The 20,002-nt window shown below is 44.9% G+C and overlaps 1 long non-coding RNA gene across 7 annotated transcripts in view; it reads right to left on the bottom strand.

Annotated features, from left to right (window-relative positions):
* LOC104913090 (uncharacterized) overlaps nucleotides 1–20,002 on the bottom strand; it is a 116,611-nt gene that overhangs the window by 51,719 nt on the left and 44,890 nt on the right. The window contains exons 12-14 of one of the 7 annotated variants that reach the window (XR_014886283.1): nucleotides 9,169–9,417; nucleotides 8,123–9,075; nucleotides 4,851–7,193 (exon numbers count right to left, since the gene is read on the bottom strand). The exons of 3 other annotated variants lie outside the window; for them this stretch is intronic. This is a non-coding gene — a long non-coding RNA (uncharacterized LOC104913090). 3 more of the 7 variants (XR_014886286.1, XR_014886285.1, XR_014886287.1) reach the window with 3 other exon arrangements.

The raw sequence follows: 20,002 nt of genomic DNA, 5'->3' as shown, positions 1-20,002 counted from the left end.
CCGACAGAAATCATTAGGTGGGTGATTTTTGCAATTTAGAGAGTTGGGGAATTGGTGCTCATTATGCTAATCAGGAGAAGTTTTGGGAAAATACCTGAAGCAAAACCCACCAGGAATAAGATCCATATATGCTTTTAAGATAAAAAGCATTTAAGCTGCCTACCTTCACCTCAGATGTTCTGATTTCTTCCTTTTGTTTTTTTTTTTTTTCCTTAAGCAAAGTTACATTTCTCCAATAACTTGCTCTCCCTCTGCAGGCACTTAGGATAAGGATGATCAGGTGAGCCACTTAGCAAATGTTCTTGCGTCCATATGGCACACACAGAAAATCCATTAGAATTAATATTTCTTTACATGGTTATTTATTTGAGTAAGCCCTCCCTTCAAAGTGCTGCTGCTGTTTTCTTCACGTAATAATCCTGATAAATTACTCTTCTCTTCAATGCTCCATAAGCAAAGAACATAAAGACTCAGCACTGCTACATTAGGACCCATTACTCTGCTCATTGCAAAGAAAACACCATATTTTTAAAGACATTTCCTCTAGCAACAGATGCCTCCCTACATTTTAGAAGATTTTAGAAGGAAAAAGAAACAAAAACGAGTCAGCTCCCACCTGTGATTATAAAAATGCATTTGTTTCTGATAACTTACAGCTCCCACGTGAATTTGGGTGATTCTGCCACCCATTTGCCAACCTGGGCTGCAGTCTGCCAGCAGTGTGCCAGGCTCGTGGTGCTCTCTGAGCTCAGTTGCTCGCTTCCATTCCTGCTGGAGTCGTGCTGCTGAGATGTGCTGAGCTTCCCACCTCCGTTTGGGTCCAGCTGAACTCATGCCTCTGAAGGACAATTGGCTGTTTTATGGCAGTTTGCTCATAAAACAAAACTGTTAGGCACGTGGGCTGGTTTGGATACATTCAAGCATGCTCTACTGTTCATCTTCACAGCGTCCTCTATAGAACATCTCAGGGAGCCCTGTGAACACCAAACTGAGGGCCTGACCTCCTCTCCAGGCCCAGCTGGGTATTGGCCATGCTCACAAGACCAAGGGCTGTTGTCATTTCTGTCCCCTTCTTTTCCTTCTTCATTAAGTATGTTCTTACCCAGGCTGGCCTCCGCTGCCCAGTCAGTGCAGTCCCACCTACAGCCTTCCTCCTACAGAGGGCAAGGAGAGCTGGAAAACAGAGCAGGAACAGCAGAAGAACCTGAAGGCCACAAAGTCTTAGAGAACAAAAGATCTTATCCTGCCTGACAGCTGTGGGTGGGACGAGGGGCTGCTTATGAGGAAAGAGTGGAAAGGCAAATTGGAACGGAGCAGTTCCTGCCCGTGGACTTCAGGCTGGTAGATAAGCCGGGCTGGATAAGGGATGTCCCTTCCAGTCTTGCCAGAGAAGCCAGATGCTGCCATCTGTCCCACTCCAATTCATCCTTGCTCAAACAATTTATGGCCCAGTTGGTGAGGAAGGTAAGAAATCAAATCCATGACTGCCCTATAGCCAGGGAGGCAAGGAAGCAGAAGGCTAGCTTAGCTAAATTACATAACTGCTGAGTGATGACTTTTCTCCACCCTCCCTCCTCAGTGCCTGAAGCTGAACAACTAGGTGGAATTATACCAGTGGCACTGCTGTCCCTTTGGTGTGAGCAGGTCCAGAGCCACTTTCCTGCAGTGCCTCCCCTCCAGCCCTCCTGCTCTGGAGGGAGGTGGCTTCCAAACAGGCACATGGGCATCTCTGTGCCCCATGCTGTGTGCAGGCTGGTCTGAGTAACATGATAAACCATCACTTCCTTCCTCCTCTGCATCATTGCTGTTGCACCCTTGGGTTTGGAGACCGGTGCTGGCTGTGGAACACACTCAGGTCCTGCCTGGCACATCCAACCCTTCCTTGCTGTGACAGGCACATTGCAGCCAGGTTTGCACCATTTCCATCAGCACTACTTTGCCTACTGCCAAAATAAAGGATCTACTCCATCAAGCCTACCTTACATTTAGCAGACACTATCACCTCTTAGCTCAGTGTTAAGATGGATCCATGCATTAAGCACTCGGGAGAGCACTCTACAACAAACACCAGCTCTGCTCTAGAAGATCCAACTGCTGCCCCAGCCTGCCGTGCTCTTTGCTTCCACACCACATGCAACCTACCAGAGGCAACTTCTTCCACCTGGACTACCATCAGGCTGAATTTGGTTCTCCTGAGCTTGTGCGTACATTCTTTCTGAATCAGAAGTTAATATACAAGGTAAAGGCCACATTATAACAATGCAGCATCCCCCCCTAAATTTAGTTATAAGTCCTGCAGTTCATAAGTTATGAGAGAGAAAAAAGAAGGGATCCACTTCTGAGTGATAAGGAAGGAATGACAGTAAGTGTTTGGCACTGCTTAAATTAGTTTTATTTTGGAGCCATTCAAAATTTAGACTTTGGATGAATTCCTTATGGAAACAAGGAAAGAATTTGCTGGCACAATGAGGAATAATCTCCTACCCCAACAAATGAAACAGGGCTTAATTTGATTTAATTTCCCCAGTGGTGCAACGAATAACATTCTATCCAGGTAGGTGTTTCCACTGGCAGAGCTTGTGCTTTTGCTGTGCTCGACATCCCCATGTTGCAGACATTTTGCATAGGGCATTATGAGAAGAGCCTGGGGGAATCCAAGGCATTGCTGTGCTCTTCCATGTGGTACTTCCTTCACCTGCCCGTCCATATGCTGCTGTCCACACCACGCTCACCTGTGCAGCACCAAACATTGAAACTCATGAAGCTCAGAAATGGGCCCTGTGTTTCCTTTTGGGTAGTCCTGAGCGCAGACACACCAGTGCAGTAATTCACAGCTGGCAGGAGAAAAGTGGCAGGTGTAGGGTTCATGATACAGGAACCAGACATTGCTAGTAACCAAGCACACTTTACTGCTAAGCACTGGCAGCCACACGTAATAAACATAACGACATGTCCGGTTCCATCTGCACTTTAACCATGTAGAATGAAAGCTTCCGCATCCTTTGAAAAGTCCTCCGGCACAAAGAAATGACTCAACCTAAGGCTGCTCTGTTCAACAGTGATGAAGCAATGAAAACCAGCATTTTTCTTTCTACAGTCATTCTGTAGTCTGTTTTTCACTTTCAACCTAATAAGGATGTGAATTATCTTGGGGGGAGTGGGGGACGGAGGAAGAAAAAAAAAAAAAAAAAAGAAAAAAGGGGAAAAAAAAATAGAGATGACAGTCTGGTCTCCACAGAACATCTCTATACCAGGTACATGTTCTTCTTACATAAATGAACGTTAGCACCCTCAGATGGCATATTTCATTCTATGAATTGCTTAATTACTTCAGAAAGATGTAGTGGTATTGATGAACACTGGTGTAAACTCATTGATCTGTTCCCAGACTTACCAGTACACACAAAGGATGGAAACACTCACGGCACTGAGTGTCTACAACGTGCCTTATTGATTCTCTGAAATGCCAAAATCTGCAAGTGTTTTCACACACGCTGCATTGCAAAGCCCCAGTTTATAGAGAATGCCCAATCCAATTTCTGCTTTTTACAGAAACATTTTGTATGAAGAAGTAAATCAGCTATAAATAATACACATGGATTTTTGCTCACGCTTATGGTGCAGTTTTACTCAGATGGAACAACACAAGAGCTTGCAGCAATTTTTTTAGTTTAGATGAGTATAAGTTTAAAAAACTTTCCTGTCTGAAGAATGCTGGGTCAATGTGTCTGCCCAGGGCTCCTGAGCTCTCCTGTCTCTGCACAGCCTGTGCAGAAGTTAGCCCGGTCTGATCTGCAGCATACAGTCACTGTGCGCACACACACAGTTTCCTGAATGCACATCAAAGCCACTTTTCTTGTAAAAAAACTGGGACAGCAGTAGTCAGAAAAACACTGATGTGCCACAAAAAAAAAGCATATGACTGACCTTAAGGCTGCTTTAAGCTACTTCAGGACTGCACAAAGTTCAATGCAACTAATGCTGTAACTAATATAAGTGGGATTTCGAGGTTTGGCTCTTTACAAGGAAGCAGCTGACAGTCAGAATGACTTTGTTCTCTGGCTCATGCCTGTTCTCTTCACCCTCAAATGAAGTTCTCACTGATACTGTCTCAAATTCCAAGTATGAATTTTTTGCCAGTGCAATTCTACTGCTTTCCTCAGTACTGTCTGCACTACTGCGAGGCTGCTCAGAGCTAAGAAATAACTTTTTCTTAAGACCTTGACTTACTTAGCTATTGTGAAGCAGAAGCCTTCTTCTGCCTGCACTGAGCACACAGTAGTCGTGCTGCTCATACAGTTGTGCTCAAGAGCTGCTAAGGCACTTCTCTGAAAAACCAAACAAAGCAGATCTGAGTAAGCGCACGCTGTCACTGGCACCTGAACAGCTCAAGATTTGCTCCATACTCTTTTTTTTTTTTAAATCAAGTTAATGGGTATCACAGCCTGTACTGTACCCGCAGAGCTGACAGATGCCCAAAGGACCACTCTTCTTTCATTACACCTGCAACAACAGACAGCAAAACAGGAAGCAATCACAGCCTCCTAATGGTTTTATTCCAGTGTTTCCATAGACTTTTATCAAAACAAAGAACACTCTGCAACACAGTGCATGCTGCTCTCTGCAGGGTAAAGGCTGTGCTTTTTTCTGTCTTCTCTCAAGTTGGAGACTGATCCCACACTGCCATGTTTTTTGCATAGCTGGGGACAGTCAGCTTCCGCGCTCCAATCTCCTGCAGCACTCAGAACTTGCGTGTGCTGTCTTGCACCTCCTCCTTCCAAGCTCAGTGTGGCCTGTGGGGCTGCACAACCATCCAGCAGGCAGCAGAGGGGCTCACAGCTCTCTGCAAGGGGAAAGAGAGCATCAGCACTACGTGGATAACAAAACGATCTTCTCGCCTTGGGGTTCTGAAGAGGAGCAGGAAAGGGCTGGAGGGAAGGAAAGCACCTGAAGTCCTAAAGAGCATTTGCTCCTGTTTGCTTTTTTCCAGTTACTAGAAAAGCCAACGCTCATCACATACCTCTGAATACCAAACAGAGGAAACAGGTTAATGTGCAACTCTGTTACTCATAAGCTATGGGCTGGCCTTTTCTCCTAGAGTTTAATTAAACTCCTCTCTTTAAGCAAATAGTCTATTGTTAAAAGATTTTGGTTCAGAGTTTAGAAAGTTAATAAATGGACTCTGTGCAAAGCTGCAGGTCCCAACACTAGGCAGGCTGCATCGGGTACACGATAATACTAATTAGATAACAGAACCACAATGTAAAACAAATGATGCCAGGATTAGAATACTATAGTGGGTGTTGGAGGTTTTCTCTGTAGGGAGAACGCAGGTGCATATGCGATTCTGGAGAGAAGTGAAGAACACCAAATCTAATTGAAACTACAGGGTGCAAGAGGGAAGGGGCACAGAAGACAGACGGTAATTACGGCAGCTGGAAAGCAGCCAGAACACTGAGGTTAGAGCAGCACTTTGTCAGAAGCCATTGCGAGATCTTCTGTGATTACAAACCACCAAGAACCTAGCTTTAATTCTCCTCCGAGCTCCATTTGGCAGCAGGACCTCTGTTGGCAGTCAGAGGCCCTACTTCCATTTGGGCTGGAAGACAGAAGACACCAGTCTCTTTCCATCCCTGTCCTTTACTGCCAGCTTTGGCGGTTTCTCACACAAACGCTTGCAGCACCTGGGGAGCCCCTGGTGACATGTCACAACCCTGGAGCTGCACAGCTCTTGGTAGCTGTCCCCTTTAGCAGGGCTTCCTGCAGCTGCCAAAGCAATGGTGAGCACTGCCCTGTGCAGCCTTCTCTAAATGGGGCCCAGCCATCAGCTCCTTGTGGACCAACAGCAGCCTACCGGCAGCAAACAAGCCATCACAGAGTCCCTGCTCCAATCTTAAAAAGCCCCAAGCCCCACTTCATCAGACCTTTGGCAGCTGAAGGGATCCTTTCAGTTGTAGAGAGTGTGGATTGTGCTGTTCCCAGGATACGGCAGTTGCTTCTGGTTTTTATGCTCTTATTACGTATTAGTCCCCCAGGTTTGATTTGGAAAGGACACGGTTCTCAGTTGCACTTCACTGCACATAGGGAGGATAACCCAGAGCCACTCATTACTGTCAGAGCTGCAGGAGTCTATCACATCAATTCAAACAAAATGCCAATAGCACAATCTGCTGCTTACAGTACGTGTTATATCCAGATACAACAGAAAAGCAAGGTAACAGTTTAAGCATACTGAATGTGCCATAAACATCTAAATTGCTGTTAGTATTTTTCTAAAGGATCACAAAGATGTGAGTAAATATAAACCCACTTAATTGGGAACAACCGTGGACATTTGTGCTAACATCAGAACCCCAGAAAGCCCCAGGATCAAGGGCTGCAGTGGTGAAGCATGGGAAAACATTCTGCCCAGCACAGATCCTTGCCATTAACTACCATATGCACAGAACAGGCATTTCCTGACAATCAGAAGAGCCGCAGATTTGGATTTCCAAACATCCCCACTGCTTGAGGCCCATCTCAGCACTTAGCTGACTTGTGCTTCCTCTAAGACCAAGCCATGCCTTTTGTCAGTGTTTTTATGATGCCAGCAGAATGCTCTCATTACGTGCTTGCTGGAGTTGTGCAAGTTTGTGTGCTTCTTCATTAATTTCTTATCTACCTGTTTGTTTCCCTTTCTGCTTCAGAAGCAAGTCTCTTCCTTATCTCACAAGATCTGATCCACTTTAGAACAAGCATTAAAAAAAAGCATTCTTTTATGAAGAAACTGTTCTAAAATTGCAACTGCCCAGCAGCTACTTCTGTATACTTCTCTCCAAATGTCAGCTCTGTGCATCACAGAAAAGAAACATTTTATGGTGGTAACATTAGAGAAATGTAGAATTGCCATGGAAAACCATCCTTGGGCACCCCACAGAGCCCAGTGGTCAGAAGCATAACACCACATAATTATATACAGGATGGGCTGGGAGAGTTCTGGTATCTCAGTACTTTAGGTCCAACCAAATGTCCCAGCAAGATTCCCAATGAAGGGTTCAAACTGCACCACAGGGAATGTGCATTTTGTAGAGCCTTGTATCCCAGGTGCAGACTTTGTGATGCTTTACTTGGAAAATCTCATTCCAGGCTGCTGGATGGGTGGAGCAGCAGGAGCGGCACAGGTGAGCATTTCACAGTCTGACACAAGATTTGTTCTGAAAGAAAGGGGCAAGATTTGTTATTTTACACTTCAGAAGACATTTGCCCTTGAAAGTGCTGTTGAGGGAATGCCAGTATTCATGATAATCCAAATTCCGGGACATTTTTGACCCAAATACTGTTAAGGAAAATAAATAAATTGAAAGGTGATCCCATTCTCTTATAAATATATTTAATCTTTTCTCTGCAAATTCTTGCTCTCGGGGTTTTATGTTTTGGTCATTTTAAAAACTGCATCAGGCACCAGTCTGCTAGACAAACAGCAAATATCCAGGCACTTATTACTCAGCAATGGACTTAAAACTAATGTAACAATTTTTAGTTACCTCCAAGCAAAACAAAAACACATTTCCTAAAGTCTCCAACTTAGAAAACCAACCAAAAAGATGCATTTGTCTTCCTTAGAAGCAGCAGAGAGGAAGTATACAATTTGCACTGTGAAAGAGATAGATAAATCAACATACAGAGGCTGACTTCTGGCTGCTCATCTCCTCGACTGCATCACATTTTCACTATTCCAAGCCCAGAAGCAAGGCTGCAGCACCCATAGAGGATGCACATGGCTGTCTGAAAACTCCAGAAGTCTGAGCCTAAGGGACAGCTTCCCTACAGGTGCTCATTAGTCTGTTTGGCTTTGTTTTTTCTCCCAAGGATGGAAAGAGAAACAAGGGTATCAGTACACATTTGAGCAACAGGAAGATGAAAAGCAAGTGGGAGAAAAGGACACGTTCAACTCTTATTAGACACTTGTTGCTCAACAAGGTGCTGTTGCCATTACTTTATCCCAAAAATGGATGCAGTTTTCACTCCTGCCTCCAGCAACCTTACACTTTACTTCTGGGTTTCTTTTCAGGCTTGCTCTGTATTTCTGCTCCATAGGAGAGCTTCCTTCCAACAGGGATGCTCTGGGAGCAGAACCTCTTACCTCAGCAGGTGTTAGGATGTAGCACTGGTGGAAGGCAGTCTCGTGGAAGAAGCCCTTGGCAGACCATCCATCTAAACCTCACTTGGCTCCGACTCTGCGAGCAGATGAACCTTAGTGGCAGCTCTGCCAGGCAAACAGATTGGCTCGAGAGAAGGTAGACAGGTGACCCAGATACAAGGAACATGAACCATGGGTTTACTTTTTACGGTACCCAGTCAGAAATGCTGTCCTCACTGTCTGGTCTACAGGAAGCAATATGCCTTTTGCTGTGCCAACACAGTGACATTTCATTCAGAAGTGCAACAGAATGGCATCTGCTGCTACGCTTCTGCCTTGGCAAAACTAGGTCTAGATTTCAGCTAAATGTCCAGACTGGTTTCAAGGCAGTGGGGTCTTCATTTTCTTCACAGGGATGCAAAGGGTCTAGAGACCTCATTTTGGAGACACAGATAAACTGCATTTCAGATTTCTATATAAACCACAGGCACAAAGATGCTGCTGCCTTGCTTGACTTCAGAGAATAAATTCAACTAAGCTTGTGAGAAGAGCACTAAAGTGAGTGGAAAGAAGGAGGAATGTCAAAAGTAAGAATTTGTAGATTTTCTAGGGAGCCATAAAAAGTGGGAAAGCTCTAGATGGAAGAATATACTTCTCTGTCTCCAGAATCTGTTGTCACATTTACTTTTCCAATGCACACTCAAGAGGCAGGAAAATCCAAAAACAGCAGCCTCCTGTGCCGAGACCTGGGGGGGGGGGAAATGGGAGAAAAAGGCATCCAGAGACATCTAGGAGTATTACCAGGTACAGAGCAGGAACCTGGTGCTGCATCCTTGTGATGAGGTGCAAGTCATGGGGCTGGAGGAGTATACAATACTTTCCTGGAAAAGGTGTTACCTTGCTATGTGAGTTTGCTGTTTTGAAGAGATCTGCATCACCTTGAAATCAAGAAGAGACTAAGGAAAGAAAAGGCATGCAGGCACCAACCATGCAGATGCTTTTAGCATGTCAACACTCAGATCACAGCCAAGTAACTTCCAGGCTCATACCTGAAATCTTGTTGAGATTAGCCACCATGCAGCAGTATCCAGATTTACACATGCAGGAGATGAGAGAAGCCAGTCTCCTCCCTGCTTTCCAGTGTTACTGTGTGCAGAGTTTGAGTTGGTAACACACTGGACTGCCTTCCCCCTGCAGGACCTCAGGAATACCTCTGGAGAGCTCCTGCTTCCATTCTCCAAAGCAGAGCAGCTTCATGCCCTGTCAGCCTTGAGGAGCTTCCTTCTCTATCCACATCTCTAAGAGGAAAAGGCAAAGCAAAAATGACTTTGTATCAGCAGAGACAGGCTGTGAGACTGCACATCAGCTGCATCCCCCCTTACACAGGGGCTTCTCATACTGTCCCGTGGATCAACAGCATGTGTTTCTCATTATTTCCTCTGGCTTCATATTGCAAAAGACCAGTATAAGGAACTCGGGCTCACCATCAATGGATGGTGGCAGAATTTGACTCAAAAAGAGCAAAACTCTGTAACTGTCATCTTGATGAAGACTCAGCACAGTGTTAAATCACAGGTCCTCCAGTGGCTGGCAGAGGCTGCACTGCATGTGTGCACGGGATTAAGCCACAGCTTACTCCGAGCTCCCCATGAAAAAAAACATTAAACAGCTACCTCTGTATGTGCAGATGAAAAACACAAGCAAAGAAATGCAAAAAGCAGAAGTATCTCTTCAGCACATGCAGCTGGGGCCAGCTGGCACGCTGCTGCCATGGAGCGTGGCGTGGCTTCAGCAGAGCTGTGACCAAGAGGCAAACTCCCTCAGCTTGAAGACTGAAGCAAACAAAGCCCCCGGCTCAAGTCTGCCAAGCCTTCTCTACTTGGATGGTGGCTTGCTCACACTTGGCAACCATTTGGTGCCATTTGAAGCTGGCTCAGACCTAAAGTGAAAAGATTAATGGGATATTTGAAATCCTGCTCCTATTTTTCCTCAGATCTTACTTATGTAAAAGCCCTGATGTTGGCTGCTGAGCTCCTTAAAACACAATCTGCACAATGTGCCACAGTAAATAAACAGATTTAAGCAGCAAGTCCATTTAGAAGCAGTTTATTTAGAAAGCACATGCATCACTAAAGAGAGCTTATTTCTTATCTAACTCCAAGCACTTAGGAGGCAATCCTTCAGGGGTGTTCTGCAGGCAGCGTGAGATTAATTCTGTTTGCAGCAATTATTTTCGGGATGTTCTGCACTCCCATTAAGAGGCTGGAAGTTCAGTTAGTTTCTTGGCTTGCGGATTAGAGAAAAGCTGGAGACATTAAGCAAAAGAAGAAATGCCTTCCAGCAAACTGACCCATAAGAGGAACCTTCCTGTCAGAGCAGGGCAGCCTTGGCTGAGGCCTGACATGCTGAGCCCTGCCTGGCGCGGCCTGGACACGGACCCCCATCCTGCCTGAGGGCTGGACCTGTCACACCACGCCAGTGACATGTTGCACTTGTGCCACAAACATCCACATTCAGCCTCCAGCAACACTTAAGGATGGAGAAACCTCTGAATTTGCTCTGGAAACCAAGGAAAAGCTGACATGCACATGCAATCCATAGGGCCATCCAGGCCCCACGAAGCCCTGCTTATGGTCCCCATGGACTCAGGGTTCGCAAGAGAAGCTCTGGATTAAAAATCTACAGGAGAGATGGCAACTTCAGCTACTACAGAGCTGTGATCTTTGCTGGCTGCTCACTCACCTGCACCTCAGGGTTTAAATGGGCAGAGACCTACGATCTTGGAGCTTACTCTAGGATCTGAGTGAAAGTTCCCTCATCTCCCCAAGTCACCCACTTTGAGGCACACAGGGCTGTGGGCTCCCCTCTGTGCCTCTTTGCCTGTGATTTTCTATGCCAGCTCACTGATTCAGGCAGCCCCAGCATGGTTCCCTGGTTTTTCTTCCACCAGCAACTATAGCTGAGTCCTGAGAGCACCCACCTGGTGCCTGGTTGGTGCTGGCTTTGTGTGTACCGAATTACCAGATGCAGCAAACAGTAGCTGTTGTACAAACCAGTTTAATGCTGCAAAACTAGTAAAAACATTGGAGAAGCCAGGTGCTTCCACTGCTTCAGGAAATCAGTTCCACATGTACCCTGTTACCTCCCATTGCAATATATTTGCACAACACTGAGTTTGGCAAATGATAGCTCTTCATACTGTGTACCAGAAAAAAAGTCCACTCTTCAAGTCACATATAACCTTTAGCCTATGAGACAAACGGTTTATGCCTGGCTGGTATGAAGAAGTGACAGCCACAGAGCACTGAGGAACTAAGAGGTGCTAGCAGCCCTACAATCTGCTGGCAAAGCAGTTCACCCTCATGGCAGCCCTCTTCCTGGAGAGAGCGTGTGATTGTGGAAGCAGTCGGCATGGTCAGCACCAGGCCGGTTGTAAGGTCACACAGAGCAACAACAGCTCTACATGCTGTCTTTGGGCAGTAAAATCACAGTGCCTTGGCACCTGTCCTCTGGAGACAGTTTGGGCCCTGTTGTACTTCTTTCACCATAATATCGCCTGATGAGCATTCCTTACTAGTGCAAAAAAGCCAAGTTAAATACTGATGGGATTTTCTATACACAAACAGCTAGGCTGCTGAGCAGAGTTGTTTTCTTCAAATTATTCTATTAATAACTTTCCTGAAAGCCCTGCTGGCTTCCAGACAAAGCTTGCAGCACTGTTACAGCACTGCATTGCCTGCAGCCAAGAGGCTGAGCTGAGGTCTGCCTTCCCCTCATTTATTCTTAGCATCTTTACACATTTGAATATTTACTCTAACAAGTGACAGCCATTCAGACAAACCCAGTTTTGCAAACAAAGCAAGTAAGCCATCTTGAAGACATCTCCAACTACCCTGAAAAATCAAATCCAAACCCTCTGTAAAAGCAGGGTCCCACTATTACGACACTTCAAGACATACTGCAGCACTCCTGACTGCCTCTGGGTGATGCTTTCTAGGAATTTGTGGTGCCATGAGCCTTTTTGCCATCTTCTAATGCAGCTGTGCTCTGTCACACCACATTCACACTGTATTTCTCAGCTTTTGCTCACTACCACAACTTGGCAAATACACTACTTTGTACTTCGGATTTAATGCTGTAGGTCTATGCCATTCAAATCCTGAAAGAAAATTTCCAAACTTATTACTACTGCTAAAACACCCAAACATCCCACATGCAAAAAGCTGAAGGAATGATGTAGAATTACTTGTCCTATGTGTCTTCAGGAAGCCAAGCTGGCTGAAAGGTGAAGCCAAGGACAAAACTTAGCAGGAAGCATCCACAAGGGACTGCACAGGCACCTCCAGCGAAGACCAGCTCACGGGGCATAGGATTTTAGTTAAACAGGCAACAAGTACAACAAACAAACTGCACAGAAGTTCTACTCACTCTGTTTTTACCCATCTCTCATTTCTTCCATATCTTGAGTATTTCAGCTACTGAAAGCCTCTCTTAATCTTCTGGGTTCTCCAGTGATATCTCCAAGCACTGCTGCCCATTTCTACGTACATCGCTCTCATTTCTAGGAGGGCTCTTTATGTAAACCAAGTGCTTTTGAGTCTATTTCCTTAATCATGCTAGCCTGGCAGTTGCATCCATTCTTCCACTGCTGTTTCTCACAGTTCCTGAAATTCTTTAAGGCAGTCATGTCTTGATTTTCCTGCAATAAGAGGCTGCTCCAAACTTGTCTGTCCACTCAACATGACATGTATTTCCTCATCTAGAAGTCACAGAATGACCCCTAAATTCCCCATAACATTCAAAGCCCTCTGTGGTAAACGCGTTGCTGACATCATCCGACCTTACTGTAAACTTCTGCGTTGTGAATTATCAACAGGCACAGCTCTTTCTCACAGCAATACATGCACAACGAATGTCCCCAGAAGGTGCACAAGTCCTTAACTGACAGTAATTTCTTCACTAGAAGACATGTGGGACAGTATCATTCAGTGATAAGTTTGTGCCAATACGGCAGTGCTGAGTGGTCAAAGCTCTGGGTGGAAACTTCTTAGGGTCCTAAAGGAAAAGCTGTCTATAAGTGAAATATCTGGAAACTACTTTACGCTTTGTTATATGACTGTGCTGGAAAAAGATACAGAGCTATCCTTTTTGCTGGGGAACAGAACTCATCCCTGCAGTTATCCAGACAGCACTGATAAACATCTGCTTATTTCTAAAGGGCCCATGCAAGGACAGCCACAGAGATGTTTGTTCAGAGCAGGGCCTTGTCACAACAGTGTTGTTCAAAGCTTTGTCAGACACTGATCTTCCAGCATCCTGCTGCAAAGCTGATATCAAGTATTCACAATGGGTGATGAGGTCAGTGACCCTAAGCCTCTCATCCTTTGTCAAGCACCCAGTCCTCAGCTTGCAGAATTGTCTGAAAATTCTGGTACAAAAAGTCAGAATGTCACACATTGCAAGTGCAGCTTGTTAGCAGAGGTTGTTCACAGAGCTTTAAGCTGGTAATAGACATGAATAATTCTCTGGATGAGGTAAAACATGCATACACGCATCAACTTATAACTATGCTCAGAGCAGGGTTATTAGTATTGTTAATTATTATTATTAGTTATTGTTTAGTGCACTACCCTTATGAGAAAAGTTGCTGAATGGGCTCTGCCAAAACAAATGATACAAGAGAACAAGTCTGCCCAGATGCTGCTGCAAGGGACCCGTTGAAATCTACCAGTTGTGTTTCCTGCATTATCACCACCACAAAAGCATCACAGAAGCCTAGAGAAAGGGTTTCCCAAATGGACATTTCAAAAACCAGCACTGACCCTCCTCTCACACGCTCTGTGATGCAAGACCTGTTTGCATCAGGCAAGAGCTGGTTCTCTTCCTCCTAACTTTCATGCAGCATTTAGAAAAAAAAGACATCCAGATGGTCCTACTCATCACTAGGAAATAATTAAAATCCTTCTGTGCTTTCCTTCAGCCTTCTGGCTACTCATTTGCTACAGTCAGCTCTAATGTCTTCACGAGTGCGTGACCATTAAGAAACCTTGGGAATGGTGGGAAAAAAAAAAAAAAAATCCAGCAAATAAACCCATCCTTCAGTATCCGGATGGTCACACTTTCCTCTTCACAGAGCAAGGATACTGAGTTGAACAAAAGCTGCTGGAGCAAAAGCTCCACGTAAGACCTTCACAAGGGTTTGGGATGCTCTTTGCTGCATTCATAGCTGCCACCAAGTGGTGGCAACCTATCTAGAAAGACAGTCCCATTACAGCACATCCCCATTTCAATGGCAACATAAAAATACATAACAAATAAGCCAACAGACAATGCACCAAGTCTCAGAAGTTTATTAGGCAGCAATGCCACCCTTACAGGAACCACGGCTGTGACATGGAGGATGGGACTGTATATCTCAGTGGTTACTCACATTAACAATTAAGATATTCTCTTCACACAAGACGCAGATCAGAAGTTCATAAATCATCTGGAGAGGGAAAACACAGGCTCTGATATATGTAACATGGCATATTATCAGGCACACAGCGCTTAGCATTGCTCATTTGTTCTGTTCACACTCATTATGCAGCCTGTGGCTCACAGCAGCCCTCACACCAGGAGCTGCTGGTCACCACCCAGCGCTGCCACACACCCAGCACCCACAGCACACGGCCCTGGATGGGAAAGCCACTACAGGAACACGATGGACTGCAGAGAGAGGGAGTGTGTGAGCGCTGCCCTAGGCGAGCTTTCACCTGCTTGCTAAACAGCTGCACAGGTTTTATGTGACTTTTTACTCTGGAACTCAGAAACAGTAGTTACCATAGCAATTTCCACATCACTTGGTACTTGCGCTACCTTTAAGAATCAGAGCACCTTTTTATAGAAATTCTTACCAGTGCACCACGTGGACTTTTGATTTTTAGAATCTTTGGAGGAAAAGAGACATCTTATGCTTCCTGAGATTTTAGAATCCTGCTGAAAAGTGGAACCTTTGTTTCAAGGGGGAATGCGGTGTTTGGCACAGAAGGAACTTATTGCATTTCAGAGGAGAGAGAAGAAAGCGGCTCATTCCAGAAGCATTCATCATCTGCAAACCATCCACAAAGGGTACAGAAACATGTCTGCCAAAAAGAAGCCCCTTGCTCAGTCAAAGATACAGCATGCTTAAAGAGAAGTTTTGTTTCCATGGTGACTGAATTTGGAATAGGAACATCCTCTGCATCAGCCATGGCTAGATCAAAAACCCAGTTGCTTTTGTTCACTCCACGAACTGGGTTATTAACCCTGCCTCGTCCAAACAAACATCCTGTTTGTATTCTCCTTGTCCCTTTTGCTGTGCACAGCTTCTCTTTGTAAACGCAGCAAGAAAAAGCAGGAAGATCCAAATAAACATGAACAGCCTGATCATGCAATCCTAATAATTAGAAGTAATGCTATCTTCCAATATCAAACCAGAATTTTAAAAAACACCATTTTTGAAATGACATCAGCAAGCATTGTGCTAAAGACAGTTAACAATAACCAATTATGTAGAGATTTTCCTTTCCTCATGTCTCAGACATAAAATCTCACCCTTCGCTTATCTTATCCATCTTACAAGTTTCCATAGAATGAGAAAGGAGGGATTCTCAGCATCCAGCTTTGAAGGGATGACAACCTGGGGCAGAGACACATGTAAGAAAAGGCAAATTAGGGCCAAAGGGCCTCAGCAGACACATTTTGATTGGCCATCTGCTTGCTTAGAATTCTGACCTTCCCTACATCAAAGATTTGGCAGTGGTTTCACCTCAGCCAGCCAGATCGCCACCATCTAGCCCAATGCCAGGACTGGACCCCAGGCAGCAGCTGCTAGCTTGAGCATCTCACGGGATGCAGAGCCAAAGCACCACATGGTGCACACCATGAAAGTCATTAACAGTGTGAATGTGTTGCTTTCTGCTGCTCCTTACATTCACCTGAGGCAATGAGGTCACACTCACTGAAGCCCCAATTTCTGATGCTGATGAGATAATTTGCTGAACCACCACAGCTGCTTCAACAGAGGTTAAATCTAGATGCTATATCCACGGATCAGTGCAGTCACACTTCCCAGTGAGCACTCCCTGCAGCTTCCTACCCTGCAGCATAAGGAGAGGGGACATGACAGCACCAAGGGGGACTTTGCATGCAAGGCAATTGCTTGGTCTGGAGAAAAAAAAAAAAAAACCCACTACATAATACAATACTACAAAAAACTGCATAATTTCTGTGTCATCTGCTGGGAGGAGGGAACACTCATTCCTATAGTTCAACAGAGCTGAGAGCCAGTTCAAGTAGAACAGACAAGTATAAAGTTCTCTCCACTATTTCTCAGTGACAAAGACTTGCACAGAGGTGACGCTGGAAGCCCCAACTTTGTGCCAGAGCAGCACTGACAGGCTGGCGCTGCTCAGCACCGTGTGGCTTCATGAAGTGGGGACAGCAGTGGGACCCAGTGCTACTCTGGGGACATGCTGTCATGTGCAGAATGTCATTCTGCTACTGAAAACCAAGGGTGAGTTTCTGCACTTGGTTTTTGACAACAGCCACTGGAAGCAAAAATCAGACATGGCCTCGAAAGCAACCAGCACCTTCTGGTAGCTGCAAGGAAGCTATGGGAATAGTGCGGGAAGAAGCAAGAAGTCCATGATAATTCAAAATACAAACAGAATTCTCTATGAAATACAGAAATCAGAGAAACCTTAGATGCATACTCAGCAGAATCAGTTGTTCCAGTGTTTCTGGCCAACATATGCCAAGTTGCACAACTGTCAGCATAGAGAACTTCAATTATTTTCCAACAAAGAAAGTGCTTCAGTACTTGTTCCTGTATAAAGAATGCCAGCTGCAAGCAACAAACTTGGGAAAGCAATGGGCATTAGACACATCCACTTAAACATACCTGAAAAATCAGAACTATCATTGCCCAAATTGCCCAACACTTTCCAGTGCAACGCTCTCCATCAGTTATTTATACCACTACCAGGCATCAGGCTGAAAGTTTACATGCTGGGTGTATGCCTGGAGCAATTTCTTTCATCTGTTTTATTTTAATTTTAGCTAAGGCAATACAGTTGTTTCTGAATTAAAACAAAGAAACAGAGCATTGCTTTGCTCACAATAAAAATGCCTCCAATCTCAGCCTTGCCTGCCTCTGCCACCCTGCAATTAGGAACACAGCTCAAAGCTTTGGCACCTTGTGGCATCAAAGCAAGCTCATTTTCTGCCATCTCATCCATCCAAATTTAGCCACTTGACTTGCTTTGGAAACAATAGCACCTCAGCTGGTACCTGTCCATATCAATGAGAGTTCTAGATCCTTTTCCTGAAGTGCAGCACTCCACACTTTGCCCTTAAAATGTAATGTTTTGCTGACTACTGCCAGCAGCACTGTCCAGAGCCCATGCTACATGCAATCAAGCAGGGAGAAGCCTGGTGCTGAATAAGACATCTCCTGCCTACAGCCCTTGGCTCTGATGGCCTCTACAACACTACCCAGCCCTGTCAGTAAGCGTTCAGCTAGGCTGATTGGAGAAACAAAAAATACAAAAAGCACAGAGACAAGCGAGTCCAATGAATCTGGAAATTCAAAAAGCTTTTCACCAGTGTCTGAAGATGGGAATTCCTCCTATCTGGTTTCAACAGAACCTGCTATGGAAGAGACAACTGAGATTTAATTTTCGTTTTCACTTGAAGCTGAACAAAATGATGATCCAATATTAAGCTTGTTTACAAAAGCTAAGGCTTGAAGTCCTTCCAAAAACAATTTTGTTCTACTTTTGAGTCAAATTAAATGCAATGTTCTCCCTCAGATGTTATCCACATGACTGTTTACTAAGTCAAATCTTGTGATACCACCAGCTTGATTCAGCAAATGTGATTAATGGGTCTGCTCTTAGCTCACAAAATGGTGGGTGCCTAACGAAGCAGAGCAAAGCAGCCTCTAGAGATTCTTGCCTCTCAGCTGGCCACTGAACGTACAACCAGGCAGTTAACCCCTAGGCAGCAACAGCTCATGAAGTAAGGCTTAAGAAACACTCGATATTAACTGTTCTGCTCCCAAAATAAGAAACTGCAGGATAAAAGCTTGGTTCTCCTCACTTCTACGTGAGCTTGTGGCTTCGTGTTAAGGACTCCAGCTGCAAGCATCAGCTTGAGTCCTGTTACTTTCATGATACCTTAAAGAACTTTCCTCAGAACTGCAACACAGAACATTGAGAGATAAGGTAATTATTTAATGGTTCTGAGAAGCATTTTCAAGTCTGGAGGAAAGGTTCTCATTGTGACACAACACGCAGAAGGGAGCCAGGGAGGAGATGTGGCCCTTCAACCATGAGACCAGATTCAACCGTGACTGTCATCCTTAAGAATATCAAATGAGATGTCTTTCTTCAGCTATGCTACTTATCTGCAAGCAAGTGCCACAACTCCACCACCAGAGAGCAAACCTACAGGTTGGTGCTCTCAGTCCTACTTAGCTACCACAAAGAACCATATCCTTGTTTCACAGCCTCTCTTCAATCATGTTACCTGAGCTCCTTACAGCTGCCAATCTGAAAGAGAGTTGAATACACAGCAACTGAATTCAGCCTACCCAGCATCCATACATGGGATCTACAATCAGTACTGTGAGGCAGGAGATTCTCAAAATGGTACTTAGACAAGTAACAAGCTTTGCATTTTATCATACCCTATGACACAGCCAGTTGAGAAGCCCAGGGGTATCCATTTCCTCCACAATATAGGTGTAATCTCATTAGCCTAACAAGTAGCTAACAAAACAAGTATTTCTTCTCAGCATGAGTTGAGCAGCATACAAGTTTTCTTTCCAACTTTTCATAAGTTGCACGATGGAAAAACACCCATCAAAAGCAGAGCTTAACAAAGGTTCCCAATAATGATGCTTTCCTCTTTGATCCAAAAACTGATACTTAACAATGACTAGGGAAAAAAAAAAAGATGGTATGAAGATACACAAATAGAGAAGAAAAGATTTGAGACACTGTGCACAGGTGAAGAATTAAAAATTGAGACTAAGTTATAAACTGCAAAATAAGATGCCTGTTCATAGAAGCTGTAGAAATTGGGAAGATCAGTACGATGAGAAAAGGCGTTTCACCAGAAGCATAATGACAAAGGATCAACACAATAGAAAAGTGGTACAAAGGAAGCAAAGAAGATTGCTTACCCACATCAGAAGATTCCAGGTTGCAGGGGAAAGCTTCACCAAGGAAACATCTCCAACCAGAGCTCCTTCCCCAGTGGGGGTCAGCCCTTCAATGAGGTCTAAGAGAGGTGCAACCCTTCCTGTCTCACAGCTGAATTGCCTTCACCTGTGCTCTCAGGACTGACCCAGTCCTTTCCCCAGGTGCTCCATCAATGGTTCAGGCCGTGACTCAACAGTCCTCACACAGAAGCCCTCTCTGTGACTAACTCATTAGCGCTTATGAAAAAATAGGAGACGCTAATATGATCACCAGGGCTTCAAAGCACCCTTTAGAACCTCCTGACAACTAGCCTTCCTGAGCTTCCTGAGGGATGAGGAAGGGACAGCAACAAGCAATTTGGGAACAGCGCTGTGTCACTCAGCCCCACCAGAGCCCACAGAGTGCCAGAAACAAGACGGCTCAGTGCGCTGCCACATCTCCAGCAGCAATATCAACAACTGGCACAGGTAGCCAGCAGCCCTGCATCAGCCACTTCTTATCCTACAGATCCGTGAGTCCTTCCAGGCTCGCTGGTGCTCTCCTTCCAGTTACTCCAATCCCCAGAGCATGGTGATTTTCTGCCAATTTTGCATATGCTGCTGTTTCCAGAGATTCCAGTTCAGTGTTCACACGTATTTCACTATGATCGCTCCTA

Source organism: Meleagris gallopavo, chromosome 14, assembly GCF_905368555.1.
Source record: "Meleagris gallopavo chromosome 14, MGAL_WU_HG_1.1, whole genome shotgun sequence".
In the NCBI taxonomy this organism is placed as follows: domain Eukaryota; kingdom Metazoa; phylum Chordata; class Aves; order Galliformes; family Phasianidae; genus Meleagris; species Meleagris gallopavo.
This window is presented reverse-complemented; position numbering and strand designations above follow the sequence as displayed.